Genomic DNA, 17841 nt, shown 5'->3' with positions numbered 1-17841 from the left:
ATAAAAATAACTTCACATTTTTATACGTAAAATATTAAATATTAGCACGCACATATTATATACGAAATACCCTGTATTAATTAGTGTATCAATGATGAATGATAATGATAATAATAATAATAAGTAAATATAATAATAAGTAATAACCAACAACTATTGATTAATGTGTAATATATAGGTACTCAATAGAAATTTAAAAAAAACTTCATTTCTCCAGGTTTTCCTAGAGTTAAATTGTTATGAGTGCTGAAAAGTTATGTAAGAATCCATAAGTACATAATACATCAAAAGTGATACCAACAAAAATAACTTCATAAAATACATTTTTCTACTAATAAATAATGTAATATTATAACTGATGAATCATGATATTATTATATTATATTATAATATATTATCTTCACACAAAATGACAAAACTCTACAAAAGATCTTATTTAACTTCGAAGAGTTTTTTTTTAATAAATAAAATCGTATAATGTATATATATGGGCTAGAGACACAAATATAAATAATATTTTATTAACTAGAACAACTCATCTGTTTGTCGAAGTTTATATTAGGTACTCGTAACGTCTTAAGTGAAGTTGGCACCCCGACTTTGTCTAATTGTTTCCAAATCGGTCTCATTTTTTTGCAACGAATTTGCAACAATTTTTAACGTTAATAAAAAAAAAAATTGCAGCACATTTTATATGGCGGTAGGGCTTATTTCAGTCCGTGGTGCCAACTACCCCTCCTTTGTTTGCTAAGTTTAAAGTTAAAAAACTATAAAAAAAAGTTCTACATTAATCGCTCCTGCAGTAGTTTTAAAATATAGAAACTTTATAGACACATATTTTTATACATACAATTGAGTTTAAATTTTTATGAAATTTCATTCTATATTAATTATTATTGCTGATTTTAATTTGGATATTCTGATATACACCCTGTCTCAAAAAAAAAATAATCAGTCAGTCGACCAATTGTTGTTTAATTCCGTGCATTTCCCACCAATGACCCGCGCGTACTTTTGGACGGTACCCAAATTAAATATAATAATATTACTAATTAGGTAATTAATATTTTCCTTCAACAATTTTTGATTTTTCTTTTATTTGTTTCTTTTTGTTTTAAAATTCTTTATAAGTAGTTTACACTAGAACCATACAATCTAAAAAAATGTATAAAGACAAAAATTTTTCTTATAAATATTTTTAGTTTAAATTTGAATAAAATTTACAATAAATAACGATGTTGATTATTTTTCTTGAATATAATTTTAAAACATAATTCATTGAAACTTAAAATTTGTATGTATATTATATTATTATAATTTTTATTACACGCAATGTCATTTTTAATTAAATTTTTAAGCAATATCTTAGATAATAATTTATTTTTACTATTTTATAACATTAACAGAAAGGTGTAATTTAATTTTGACTTATATAAGTTGATATTAGCCAATAGCCATAATAATAATTAAATATTAGTACTATAATAAATGCAACATTTTTAAACAAAATTATTTCAACTTACTTTAATATTAAAAGTAAAATAAACAACTTTAATAGCTATTTATATGAAAAATCATATGAAGTATAGTTTGTGATATAGCCCTATATATATATATATATATATATAGATTGTCAAACCGTCTCCGCTCAGAATCGTTTTTCGTATACAATAATATAATATTTAATTCAAAATTAGCATACCCTTAATAATGATTCACTCGATACCCACGTACAATAAACAATAAATTACGCTTGAAAAGATTATTTAGAAATAATAAACTCTTTAAAATAAATCTCATATTACTTATTAGTTATTATTATTTAGCATTAAAAAAAAATTTATTCGTGGAATAATAGTGAAGGTCATTGTTTTTGAAAAATTAATTCAGCATAACAAGTATTTTACTGTTGTTTACATTTATGTTTGTCATTTTGACAATATTATTCTTTTTCATATAATAGTACTGTAAAAAAGCTATGAAAACAAAATCCTTATATACCTACTAATGAGCTCATTGCGTTTTTTTTAATTTTATTTTTATTAGCTTCTATTATTTAAAATATTAAATTATAAATTTGGCAATTGCATAATATAACCGTTAGGCTGTATAGTGTAAATATCATACATAAGTACATTACCAAAATAATAAAAAATAATAATACAAATAATGTTATCTAAATTATAACGAGTAAGATATTAAGTAGCTTAGATAATAATATTGATAGTATATATGTTCATAGCTTAGATATTGGTAATTTGATTTAAATCATAATTATCGAGAATTAATTTATAAGGACGGTGAGAAGGGAAAGTAGAGAGTTTAATAAAGTTCTTGTTTTGATCTGAAAACTAAAAATTATATCGGAAATACTGTTTGTAGATTGAACAACAGTTGTGTTAATATAAGATGGGCCTGAATTGGACTTGAAATGAAGTGACGACTAGTGAAAGACTTGTCTTTGAGAATTGCCTTCTTTAGTTTTTTTTATTTAATCATTTTTTTGCAACATTATAGATTATTAGCCGAGAATATCTAAAACATAAAAAAGTAAATAAAAATACCCCTAGACATACAGTATAAATTTATGATGGTTCTTGTAAAGGAAAGTGATGTTGTTCTGGATTATTGGAAAGCTCTTTGCGTGGATTTCGATACATCAGTGTACATTTTGTCGAAGTGTGAAAATTTATCTTAGATAAATTCATAAAATTTTAAGGAGATAGTATTTGAGCTTGTGTCGTTTTATTTATGACAAATACCTAATGAAATATATTATTATTAAAATTATTATTTCCTTAAAAGTGTTCAAGAACATACATTTTAGCCTCTGGGCGATTTGAGAGTATCATTAAATTGAATGATATTTAATAATTTTAAATTTGAATATTTAAATAGTGATTACCTACCAATTTGTTGTATATATTACCAAAACAATAAGGTAAACATTTAATATCGTATTGCTTTCAAAAAGTATACTCTTTACAATATCCCAAATTACAATGTTATTGTAATTATTTACTTTGTGAGTATTTTTTCTTTTGTTAAATTACATTTTAAACTAAATTTATAAAAACCTTTCTTAGAAAATATAAATTTAAGTCTGTGTACTTATAAACTAGCTAATAAGTATTTTGAAAAACTTTCACAATCACCTATAATAATATTATAATATAATACCAATACAAAATGCATACAATGTAATATCAACAGACATAATTATTGCGATAATTATTGCTTTTTTAAAATACTACAGCTGATAGATTTGTATTATTTTTTTTCTTCAAATTGATAAATGATTATTGAATTTGTATACAATTATAAAAAATTTAAATTAAAAATCTAAGAATAACCATATTATTGTTATCTTATTTTTTTAAAGGTTGTAAATAAAGTCCAAGACTTTTTTGAACTATAGAAGTTTGCATGTATTTAAAAACAAAATCAAAATCTTTTTATTGATTATCTATCAACAATTGAATAGTTGGTTGACGGCTGATATGTTTAGTCATCTTATAAGTCCAAGCTATAAAAAAATTAATTATTAGTGTATATTTAAACAATACAATTTTCTTTAATGTATTTACTAAATAAAAGATACTTAAGAGATATATTTTCAAAATTATTCAAATATTGAGTTCCTTTCTTAAGAGCACTATCTATATCTGTCGAACTTTCATCGACTAAACCAATTTTTAATGCTTCATCAGTAGTATACATTTTTCCTGTGGTCATTGACACTTCAGCTTTTCTTTGACCAATAACTGCAACCATGGTACCTTGAAACCTAGAAGATAATAATTAATACAAAATGTATTTATATAAATAATATACATTTTAGCTATTGTTAAAATTATTTTGTAAATCCAAATTTACCATTTTAGAGGAACAACTCCTAATTTAGTCTCATTAAGTCCTATAGTATAATTTGGTCCAATCATAACTCTATAATCACAACCCATGGCAATTAAGCAACCTCCTCCTAGACTGTGGCCCTTATTTAAAAAAAATGTAATCAATGAGTTCATTTTTTTAACAATAAATAATATATTAATAGGTCTTAGATGGTATTGCATTTATATAAATTTTTTTCAACACTAGTTTATTACTGTATACACCTCAATTTTTTAAAAGAAAAAAATGAGTGTAAATGTAAAAACAAGGAAATAAAAACCATTTTCTGTAATTATTTAATTAGTATTCAATTTAATTAAATGAAATGGAACTATTTTGATTACAATACCTTCCAAATCAAAAATAAATATTATAAACAATTATTATATATAATTTTGATAAGCCTTGCAATAACACCCAAGCCTTAATAAGGCTGAATTCGAATTGCATGCCGTCTCTTAAAGGGGTCTGTTTGAATTGTATACCATGAACCCAGTTTATTTATTATGCGCTAGTAATACATAAACTTATGTAGTTATGTGCACAACTTCAACTTTTTATTGAACTTTTCTAATTTTTTTTAAAAACGCATTTATAAAAACGTTCTATGATTCGATTCTTGTCGGTTTTTTGCGAAATTTTAATTTTTAAGAAAGTTATGTCATTTTATATTTTAATATTTTACATAAGTACTCAAAACAGTTATAATTTGTTTAAAAATAAAAATATTGTAAAAAACTGATAATTTTTTTTCTTTTAAGTTTAATCATAACTCATAAGTCAATTAATTCTGATATAATAAAGCTAACAACACAGAAATAGTTTTACTGAACACAGATTTATTATTCTTTTCATCTTTTGAAAGACAGAGAAAACATATAGTATGAGGGTGTACGTCCTCTTAACTTACCAAAATAAAATAACTATTTTTATGAAAATTTTAAAAGTACTATTTGTTAATAATATGTTTTCAATCGTATTAACTTACATTTTGTTTGTAAATATAAATTACAAAATAATACTAATAAATATAAATTTACTTTATATTAATAACAGATACAGTATGAAACGAAGTCATGTATAACGAAATCCATGTATCATATAAGGTGGCCAAATATTCAGCTAATCTATCAGGATTTGGTTTATAAAATTCTGTTATATCTAATCCTCCATAAAACACTTTCTTCAATCCCTAAAATTAAATATAAATACAAATATTTTATTTTATGTTTAGTCAAAAACGTATACGTACTTATGTTAATATCATTCCTAGGATATTATTTTTCTGTAATCTATTGATTTGAGTATTTATTTCATTTAAAAACTTGAGACTTATACAATTTAACATGTGAATTATTCATTTGCATAGTAACTATGCCTGTAAAAGATAATTTAAATAATTTAAAACACGCAGATATCTGGCTTAACAAGAATTAATAAAACAAAATGTAGCTAAATTGATGAAATATAACACTAGAACCAAATTAAAATATAGAGGTAAATAGGTACCTGTTTTTTCGTCAACTGTTGACTGTAGCATTGATTGGGAAACATGCCGACAAGAATTCATGAGTTTATTAGTACCGTACAAAATAATATACCTTTTCAACATGTAAAATGTTTTTCAAGCAAACTTTTAAACTTAAAATTGTATTAATTTGATTTAAGTCAATTAAAATGACTGTATCAAATTTAAATGTTGACTAAGTCTTTTGACTCGTGATCTTTAAACCAACAAGGAGTGGATTGCTCAAAAAGTGAGACAAAAATAAGAGATGCGTATTGAGTATTCGCAAGTCAACAAGTAGCTCGTGCTACTTCACTTTTGAAATGTCTCAGTTATTCATGATGTAGATGGGAAGATTACGCAGTAGTACCAAAGTACATAGTATGCAACACTCTTAGAGATAGCGTTAACTATGTTTTGCAGTAACGTCAACAACGATGTGTAACTATTCGAATTACGTCACTCGTACCTAGAAGATCGTAATAAGGCTTAGATGACCGCGTGTAATTTTATAACATCTAAAGCGGAAACCATTCCCATATGTATAAACCACATTACAAGGGTTAGGATGTTTATGCACTACTACATATGAATATGTATGCACTGGTGCACTAAAAACAGTTAAATATGTATGAACAAGTTGAAAATACACATTAAAAAATAAAGAAATGTGGAGAAAAAATGCAATAAATATATAGAAACAAATCTAATTATTAATATAATATAAACGAATTGGATCGGTACTATGTATTTTTATGTGCTCGTTATATTAACTATTGTCTATGACATTTTTGAATTTTCTTATTTATTATGTACAATTATTAAATTAAATATAAAAAAATACATTTTAAAAAGAATTGCATTGAATAATTATTATTTGTGTTAAATGTTTAGTAGTAAATCTTTGTCTATTTGGTTCTAATACGTTTTTGAATTTATTAGAAGAAAAATCTATAACACGAAACTCGCAGTATAGGTATTCTACATCGGTCGTAGACTAGACGGCAACCAACTAAAAATTATTAAATATTCTATTAAAGTATTTAATAAAATTGAAATGACTCGCAGTTTTAAAATAAGTTTTGATAGTGACAGCTGACGAGGGTTATAACCATATTAAATTCTCAACAATAAATAAGTGATAATTTGTAAAATACTTTATTAAAAACATTTAAATCAAATTTATATCAAATTCAGTTAATAAAATATAAAATTACGGTATTTTTCAGCATTTTGCATCAAAAACCGTTAAATATAAACAAAAAAAAAGCACAAATTAAGCACTTATAAATAAAAAAGGGTAAATTTTGAAATCGAATGCAAAATAAAATGTCGATATTTTAAATAAAAATATCATGAAACACATTTCTATATAAGAATGGAAGCTAGGTTCATGCTTTTGGACTATTCTAAGCTATTGGACAGTCTAAAAAAAATAGGTCGCGATATGCACGTAGCAGTTATTCAGTTGATACGTGATACTATTATTTGTAATAATCGACAAAACTAGAAAAGTAATTATATTAATAGCAGCTACCGATTACATACGTATATTCACCTGTATAGATTACAATGGCGGCGCCAAGGACGAACAAGGTAGGGCCATGGCCCTACTTGAAAATGTCTGACCTTACCACATGTATAAATTAATTATTATATATAATTGATTCGTAAACCTATAACAAACAATTTACAATATATTTAATACTTAACAAGTATTATTTTATATTAATACAAGTATGATAGATAGTTCAATGAAAAAAAAATAATGAAAATAGTTTTCATATTAAGTACTTACGTACAATTTTTTAATTTTTTCAATACCTATTTATGGTTTTAAAACTTCCACTTAATTTCATTCCCTAAAATCTGACAGCATTAGCGATATTTATAAGCTGGACCCGCAATTTCTGAAAGCTAAAAGTCTAAATTAAATTTAAATAATACGATGCAAACTGTTTGTTGTAATATATAATTCAAAAATAAATTAGTTAGCATAAACATTTTAAATTAATTTACCCATATTCTAACTTTTTAATTAATCAATCATTTTAGTAGTCCAGAAACCATTTCCGCAATACATTTTTAAATTTTTCCAATAAAAATTTATTGAGAGGGTTATATAATAAAATAATATTCTTATCTCTTTGGAATATGATGTTGACCTTACACTTGGAATTGAAAAAAAAATAGCTGTGATTATTTTTTAATTTAATTAATCGTTTTGAAATGTACAGAATGGTAAATAAATATTATTATTATGACAATTAAAAATATGTATATGTGTATTTTTAAATTGTAACTTATATCTGCCATCAAAATTGAAATATTGTGAAAAACACGATAATACTACTTTTGAAACATTTATTTTTAGAATTTTAGTGACAGATATTTTTATTTTTTTATTTTTTAAGGCAGTTATATAAACATTTTTTTTTTTTAATTATTATATTATAATTTAATGCGTCTAATATAATATATTATGTTTTAAATACATGTTAATTAAATTAATTCATATACGTGAACAAAAAACATACAATCTCTTAAATTAATAAAATCACGTACAAATTCAACAGCTCTGATAAGCAGTAGAAGCGGCACGTCCACTGTAAAAGAAAGCCGGATTATAGGTCGACAGGCACTGCTATTATTCAGACGTAGATTTACAATTTATGCCGTCATTTGGAATTGGAATATTCTTAATTTTATGAAGCGCTTAGAATATTTTTGTGGAAAAACGTCAAATGTTCAATCACTGATTTGAAATTACTCGAATCTTACAGTTTAATATGATTTGTGGTGACTGGAGCTTGTTACACATGTAAAAATAGTTTTGAAAGTATTTCGGTAACCCGTTATCACGGGAGACCCATCATGGAAGTTAGATTGCCTCCAGGTCTCCGGACTTGTAAGAATCGGTCCTTAACAACACAAGTATAAAATAATCAACAGTTTCAAACGGCGTATTGTGTACGATAATATAAAATATTTTGTAAAGTCCAAACCATTGTAGCTTATAGATTAATAATAATATCAATAATACGATTAATTATATTTCATTCTTTGTTTAATACTCCATTACACACAATCGCTCTTATTCATACTACAGCGATTGCACAAGATCCAAATACAATAAAAAAAAATATCAACACTATCTGCAAGTTTCCAAAAATGTTAAGTCGTAGAATGCTCTGAATGTTGACTAAATATGTTAGATAATAATATGTAATAGCAAATAGATACTATAAATACAAGAAGTTGCCGATTGAATCTAGAACTTAGATGCATATATGTATAACCAACTGGTTAGTTATATCATAGAACATTATGGTTAGAATAAAGTCTACTAGTATACACTATAACCAGTATAAGTAGGTAGTATAACCTATATCTTTTACCAAATATAATGAGAATATAACGTGACATGCGCAATGACTAAGCCAGTAACTAAAAAAAACGATCGGACGCGTTGTCGCGGAGGATCAAGTGAGTAATGTTATTACGCATATTTAAACGTTAAAAATCGGATAATCGGCTGTTCGCCGTGGACAGGCAGTGTCCGCTGTCCGCTGCTTGTCCGGTGTCATCACCTCACCGTCAATATACGACCGATATGCGACTTCATATGTGAGGCAGCAGTTCCAAGCAGACATATGAACCGTTAGCCGGACGACGTGGTGGTGCCGCTGTTGGCTGTTCGCCACCACCGTGGTGATATCCCATACTAGCCATTGGCCCGTCCAGACCTCCACGACCACAGCGACTGGAGCAACGGCTAGACAGTGCGGGTGGCCAACAAAAACGGAGGGCAACGGCGGTGACGATTACCACCGAGCTGGTGGCTTCCAATGACGATGGTCATGAGATCCTTCTGTCATGCTACGTATAACCTAACCGAGTGCCTAAGAGCCGGTACACACGGCCGATTATTTATCGGATGGCTTTTTTATCGTATTAAAATATTATCGTACGACAAGGTGTCGGTTAGGTCATACGACCGACATTTAATCGTACGATCTATAATTGATCAATATCATTCTACACACCTTACATATAATATGTATGTCTAAATAGTAAATACACAGTCTTATTACATAGTCAGTATTGAACTGTGCAGTGTGTGTTATTGTATGTTGTGCATTTTACAGTTCTCGCTTCTCGTGCATTTTAGAAATTAATTTCTAGTTTATTATCCAAAAAAAAAATATGAATGATACTATAATTATATATATGGCATATGAATTATTACTAAAGAAAAAAGGAAAAATGTGGGTACATCCATTATTAAGCACTCGTTTATCCGAAGGAGCATTTGCAATTACTTTTGAAGGTCTTAGGAAAGATTCGATAAATTTTTTTAATTATTTTCGGATGTCAATATATGCATTTAATGAATTACTTACAACATTAGTTGGACATAAACTAATAAAAATGAATACAAATATGCGAAAAGCCATTACTCCAGCTGAAAAATTGGCAGTCTCTTTAAGGTAATTAATAAATACAAATTATTTATACAATTAGTATTAAAAAAAATTTGTTTTTAATTAATATACTTTAATACTTTATAAGTTAGTTCATTGTACAATTTGCATTAGAAAATCATTAACTAAAAATAAAAAAATTGATCAGATACTAATTATTCATGTCTTTATTTAATTAGTAATAATTTATTTTTTTTATTAAAAAGTCATCAATTAGATCAGAATCAGAATATATCTCGTCTCTCACTGGCGTAATACCCGAGTGATGTGAAAGTGTTGATGTTGAATATGGAGAAGTGGCATTTGATTGGTGTTGAGATTCCGGGGAAACGACATTACTATGTTGAGACGGAGCATAAGTTTGAACTGGGGGTTGCAGAGTTTGAACATTTTGAGATTTGACTTCAAAACTGGTATTCATTGTAGTTAATATGTTGTATTGAGTGTTTGCATACTGTGATGGTGTTTGTTGTGAATGTATATATTGATGATTGTTCGGGTTGTACATTCTATACGGATTACATAGAGATTGATGGAAATATGGTTGATGTTGAAAAGATGTGGGTGATATTATATATGATTTTTTTTCTGCGGACTAGAAAGAAGATTGGCCTCCCTTGATAGCTTGCGCAATTTTAATTACTTCTGATCTGAAAACTAGTGTCTGGTCGTCGTTAAATTTTCGAACTATCGATAACAAGGAATTAAAAAATTCATGGTGCTGATCTGGTTTATCATCATTAATCCCTTTATGAGTTTGTATTTCCAAATATTCTAAAAACTTCTTTTTGACGTTTGTTTCTTTTTGTTTGCTCTGTTTTTTTTTTGTTTGGTCCAGAGTTATTTATAGCTGAACATTGTTCTATTACTATTTCAGATGTTTGTAAGTTATGTTCAATATTATCGTTTGCGTTTGTATTTAAATTAATAGAGCTGGAAGTCATTCGCGGGGTTATCGTTTTAATGAGAAATCTTAATTCATCATGATACAAGTATTGTTTTTTGTATTTTTTCTTGGCGTCATCCCCTGATTTAGGCTTATCATTCTTTAAACTTCTAATAAATGCATCCCTAACATTTCTCCATTTTTTCTCTATATTCAGTAATATGGAATGAACTTGTTGGAGTTTATATGCCCACTTTTACTGAACAATACTGGAAAGATATTTCTACTGGTTTTGAGAAACAAATAAATTTCCCTCACTGCATTAAATCGGTAGACGGAAAACATATACGTATTATTAAACCAACTGGAACTGGCAGTCAACATTATAATTATAAACATTATTTTTCAATCGTATTATTAGCAGTCATAGACTCAGATTATAGGTTTATATATGTCGATGTTAGATCCTTTGGAAAGGATTCAGACTCTACTATTTTTAAAAAATCTACACTTTGGACTCTATTGGCTAGGTTCATTAGATATTCCTGAACCTTCAGTATTACCCAACATAGATACAAATGTTCCATATTTGTTTGTGGGTGATGAAGCCTTCGCTTTATCTAAAAATGTACTACGGTCTTACGGAGGACGAAACTTATCAAAAAAAAAAAGAATATTCAATTATCGATTATCGATTATAATTTGGAATTCTGTCGAATAAATGGAGGATTTTTCATATGCCATTGGATGTAACTACGGATTTAGCTGTAGACATAACAAAAGCTTGTTGTGTCTTCCATAATCACGTTCGAGAAAAAAATGGGTACAAATTTCAAGACACATTAACCTTTGAAGGATTTGATGAATCTTTAGTCACTAATAATAACATCAATCGTGAAGGAAGAATGGCAAATAATATAAGAAATACTTTTGCTGATTACTTCTATACTACAGGAGCTGTACCATGGCAACATGGTAAATAAATTAAATATTATTTAATTAAAATACTAACTAAAATAGTTTTTTATAATTAGGTATTTAAACTCATAATTATGTATAATAATAATATTATATAGATATTATATATAAATTAATTACTATTAATGTAATTGTATAATTTAATATTTTCATTATTATTATTATGTACGATGTACCTACCTATTACTTAAGTATTAAATAAATTTATATTTTATAATATATTATATAATATTATACATTATTATATGTTTGATTAATACTTGCCTATTAATTTTTGTTGTTGACTCGATACTTTTTCATATTCTGGGTATAATAAAATACAAATTTCTCTCCAAGCAGCTCTTTTTAAATACCTATCAGAATAGTTATTTATACTTTTATCCCAAAGTAATGACCTTGCTTGAACTTCGCTGATAAGAATTTCAATATCAATATTGATATCCTCATCTAAAAATTCAATTAATTTTAACGGCGAGTGGCTCTACTAGAACGGTCACATTCGTCCTCCGAAGACATGGTAGATACTAAAAAATTTCTATGTTTTAAAACGATAATTATCGTTCGTGTATTCTAATCAGTTTATTTTTGTACATTTTGATTGAAATATTTTAATCGTACGATATTGTTATCGTACAGAAGTTGAAAACGTCTCCGACAGTTTTCGAGACGTCGTGTGATTATCTTATCGTACGATACTTTATCGTGATCGTGTAAACAACTCTATTTATAACCATGTTAATTGTGATATCTTACGATAATATTTTAATACGATAAAAAAGCCGTCCGATACATATTCGGCCGTGTGTACAAGCTCTATCTCAAACGTTCTACCGGTCGTCATTGTTGTGTCATCCGAATCGTCTGTAATATCGCACGACATTCGGATCTAAAAGGCCGTCGCAGACCATCACCATATTATAATTGATTATCCTATCGGGTTCTACGCTTTATGCGGCGAGCTGCGAGTGTCGTTTAAAAAAGTATGTTCTAGGCACGAGTGACACAAGGATCGCGGTCAGTGACACTCAACCGTCATAAATGATCGTTGTAAACGAGCCTAGATTTTGTTTAGTTTATTTTTTTTATGCCTTTCATGTACAAATGTACAAATGTACAAAGTGCTTCATAAAATTAAGAATATTCCAACTGCAAATAACTGCATAAATTGTAGATCCGTGTCTGAATAACAACAGTCTCTGTCGACTTATAACATGGCTGTTTTGCAGAGAACGCTGTGGTTTCTTCTATTTATTAAAGCTGTTGGATTTTAACGTAAATTTTAATCCCCGAGATCTTGTGTGTTTTGTTCACGTGTATTTTAATTTAAAAATCCGTGAATTTAATTCACATGTATTTAAAACATGATATTTATAAAAACAAAAAATATCTTTAAGTAGGTACCTACCTAATATTCTAAAAATAAATGTTTCATAAGCAGTATTATTGTAAAATAGGCAGGACGGGTGGAGTAACTGCTTCTGGTTCAAAATATTCAAAATAAATCGTATGATGTTTTATTTGATTGTCGATCATATATTAATCGTGCATACATAAAATAATCTAATAATGATAAACTATAAAAACTGAAATCATTTTAATAAATGAATAATTATTAATAAATAATAAACAAGTGTAAATTATGTGGTAATTGTTGTAACTGTATATTACAATTTATAATATTTTTTTAACCGAAAAACAGATCATTGTAAATAATTTTGTAGTAGCTGCCCGAACCGCGCACGGACACCACTACTCTAATAATATTATGACATAACACATACGAATATAAGATTAAATAATAACTGACCTGGGCGATAAGCGTAACACTACACGATGTTATGTATAGTAACATTTGGCATTTAAATAAAGTCACAGCCGTTGAGCCCTTGTTCTGTGGTGAGGCTGTGAATGCCGCGTCCGAAAGGTGATAAGTCCTAGCATAAGCTATTAATAAGAATATTATAGTGTTTTTTATGTAATAATATACCTTACCGTAACGTCCGTAACCTTGATTAAACATTTAGATCTACACACACTGCACTATTTATTTTTTTTATAACACTTCTGATCAAGAACAAATACCTAATTATTATCATCCTTTATGTTGATACACAATTACTTATTTTAAAACTAAAATAGAAACAGATCACAGACGACCAATGAAGAGTAGTGACTTTGGATCTTTACCCAGGAAGGGGGAAAGTCAATATTTTTAATAAATTAATAATTATTGTATTATAATTAATCTACTAACTACAAAGAATAGTGAACCTACACAAAATATTTTATATTATCGTAGGTACATAATTAACTGTCTTATTTTTTGTATTTCCGCTGTCGAGGACCTTAATCATTTATATATTGAATTAAGTAAAAAAATACAAAAATAAAAGTTACATTATGTTATTAATTTACACAATAAATAAAAAATTGTAAGGATATTTAATTTTTTTTTATAATTATAGCACATGCTTAATAAATTCCATAACCTTCAGGTATATCAATTATAAATATAATTTTAATATAGTAATTTGAATACATATATTATTTTTTAAAGTTTTTCACATATTGATGTAAGTATCAGTAATTTTGTTGTGCGCAAACGAGTCGTCCGTTTACAGTTAAACGACTGATTTCGTTGTTCACAAACAAGTCATCGATATCTAGGTAAAAAATTTGGATTGTATGCAAACGAGCTGCACCGATTTACACAATACGCTATACTCGTATATATTATTTGAATAATGTCAGCACGACATATAATTTTTTTGAGCGATAAAAGATTAAACGTTTCTTTTTAATGGAGTCAACTTCAAAAATAATAAATATATAGGTTAGGTTAGCGAATTGTAATAATTAATAATAATATAAACTTATAGTTTCACCTGTCCAATTTTTCATAGTAATAGTATATACGTATACTAAAAGTACATAACGTTTCATAGCTTATATGTATATATACTTAATGAACACAAATATTAATTAAATTAAAACCACAGTGATTGAATATTCCATTCCAGGAAATAAACTGCCTATATGTCTCTTATATACAATCGCGTTAATTTATAATTTATTGATCTACATTATTCATAATTTCTCAAAACACACAGGTCACAGACGAATGCGTGGTTGTCCAGTATTCTAGGGAATACACGCACACCGCGGAAATATTGCGAAAGTTGTTCCCGTGGTGCCGTCGGTTCAAAAACGAAAAAAAAGGGAATACATGCGTTTATAGTGCATTCAGTGTCGGACAGTGGCGTAGCCGATGGCGGATAATTTCCCCCCTGGACATTCCCCTCCACCTGACTGTTATTGACGTAGCAGGATATTTTTCCCCCAATATATTTTCCATGCGGACATTTCCTACCAATTTTTTTTAAGTTAATTATTTAATAATTTAATATTATTTATTATTTAATAAGAAATTATTTTTTTTAATAAATCAATTATACTATAATTACTTATTATAGTTATTATAGTAAATGTATATTTTTGATAAATTAAACTACTTTTAACAATAAAATAATAGTAATATATTTAAAATATTGTCTAAATAAAAAATAATAGTAGTAGCATACTGTATTATTAGCTAGTAACATTAAAATCTAAAATTGTATCTAAAACCCAATCAATATAAAAATGAACTAGCTATTATTATTAATTTATTGTTGATTATGCTTTTTTAGTATTTTGGATTTGCCCTCCTACCATTTTAAAATTCTGGCTACGCTATTGGTGCAGGATAAGACAAATACCGGCACCATCAAATTTTAGAACGTTTAACGGCAGAAACGCACAAGCTTTTTCTGTTTTTTCTTTCGACAAATTTGCGAATTTTTGGACGATTATAATTCTCCGACAAGACCCGCTTCGCAACAATAAATTATATATTAATTTTACCGCAGTAGCTCTAATTAACCAACAAGACCTTAATTTGCGTGTTTTTAATAGTAACTGGAATATAGCTTATTCACTCCTATTTGGGCATAATAATTATTATTTATTTAACATAAATTCGGTTCGACGACCGATCAATTTAGAAATTATTATATTTATGCTGGCATCCCAATAATACTCAAAAGTATGTATTGTACATCTTGTATAATGTATATTACTATGTTATTATTTTATTAAGTTTATACCTGTAATATTTATATTTTATAAGTATTCTATAAATTTCTGTATGTACGTATTTTGTGAAGAATATCTGATAATGTTATTTGGATTTAAAACAACAGCTTTTTTTGGTTAGTAAATCGCATGCCGACTATTTGCTTATGAATAGGTACCCACCGGCCACTGTTTTAATACCTATAATCTATATTATTTTATTATTTTTAATATATTGCAGTATAATACAATAAATTAAAAGAGCGCAATCTAAATCAACATTATTAGAGTAATTGAATATATGCGATCGTGGATATATATCTTTCTCATTTAAACTTTTGTTGAAATCAATATTAAAATTTCTTTCACCTTCAATTCACAATACATTTTCAAACTTATCAACTTTCGTTTCTAAAGATCGGCCACAACCGAAAAATTGATTTACCGTGTTAATCGAAGAAAAATACTAACTAGGTACTATTTTGTTTTATAGCTAAACTCAACAGCCTAGCTATAAGACGTACGTGTTTTTAGAATAAAAATTTTTAATAAAGTGACACTTTATCAACCGCGTCAATCAGCTACACCCAAATAAAACCCGAGGTTGTTCTTTTTTAAAACATAGTTAGGTTTAGTCATACATTCGTACATTACATTATACTCTAAATTAAACATTTAATTCACGATTTTATTGTCACAAATTTCCTATATTATTAAACTATTATTGAAAAAATACATACATAACTCAGCCATTGATGTAGCGGTGCGATTTTTAAAACTAGGACTTCTTTACTTTGTAACTTGGAGAGTACATTCCACCTCCACAACTCACATAGTATTCAAATATCAAATTTCAAATCATATTAACGTTAAGACTTAGAGAGCAGTGCTAATGAGAGAAAAAAAATATACATTTCACATCGTATCTATAAACATGCTCACTCAAGTTAAAAATTAATTGCATCAGAATGGTTTAACGGTTTTAAAATAAAAACTCCTATCAACAAAATTAAAGAGAATATTTTCGTTGTTCCAAATAAAAAGATCAATATATCGTATAAAAATAACGTTTTTATCAACGTTTTCAAATATACTACATATAACTTTTCATATAAAATTAATTTTTTTGAAAAAGGCTACGTCGCGGCCGGGCCCTTAAAAATATTGTTATTTTTCATTTAGATAATAGGAGTGTTAAAACTCTTTTAAAGAAATTATTTGAGATCTAGAGCATACGTCTGGTATTATATCCTCTCAATAAAAACATCTTGAAATAACATTCGAGATTTCGAGCACAATTATTTTAACCATGTTATATTTATATCAACAACATATTGACATACTTTTTTTTATATAGTCTATCATTTTTATTTGAAAACTATATGTTCACTTATCGCTAATCCAACAAAACTATAAACCATAAAAATCATATACCTAAAACATGAATAATTCTTAAACATCTAAATGTTAGTAAAAGATAAAAATTGTATGAAAAATACTGTTTAAGCTATAATTATTTAAATTATTATAATATTAATAAACTAAAATATCATTATATTGATGATTGGTGTAATTGTAGAATTACTAAGTATTTATATTGTACCAATGTTATACTCAATACGTCGGTCCTACCCAACGCAGTTCCCCGTCCCGTTTTTGTTCCATAGTCAGACATGATAAGGATTCGGCTGGTCGCGTCGTTACACCCTATTGTAGTAGTTGAAATTTTTAAAGATTTGAAACTTTTAGAAGAGTGGTTGACAGGTTACTATAAAACTCGTACATTTTACTTGCTATTATTGCGGACAATGTCAATTATAAGCTAAGTATAATATGATCTTCTGTTTATATAAATAAATATTAAATAGCTAAATAACATAACTTTTTACTTCAAACTAAAACATTTAAAACACAATTTACCGTTATAATTGTTATATATTACAATATCTAAAATTTTAAAATTGAGATTTATGTTTGTT

The 17841-nt window shown here is 27.2% G+C and overlaps 1 pseudogene; it reads right to left on the bottom strand.

Moving 5' to 3' along the window:
• Nucleotides 1-3431: 3431 nt before the first annotated feature.
• Nucleotides 3432-5707, bottom strand: LOC113549160 (annotated as a pseudogene).
• Between the last annotated feature and the right edge of the window lie 12134 nt (nt 5708-17841).

The sequence above is a fragment of the Rhopalosiphum maidis genome, chromosome 1, assembly GCF_003676215.2.
Source record: "Rhopalosiphum maidis isolate BTI-1 chromosome 1, ASM367621v3, whole genome shotgun sequence".
Lineage (NCBI taxonomy): Eukaryota > Metazoa > Arthropoda > Insecta > Hemiptera > Aphididae > Rhopalosiphum > Rhopalosiphum maidis.
Note: the sequence above shows the minus strand (reverse complement) of the source record. Positions and strands in the feature narration are given on the sequence as shown.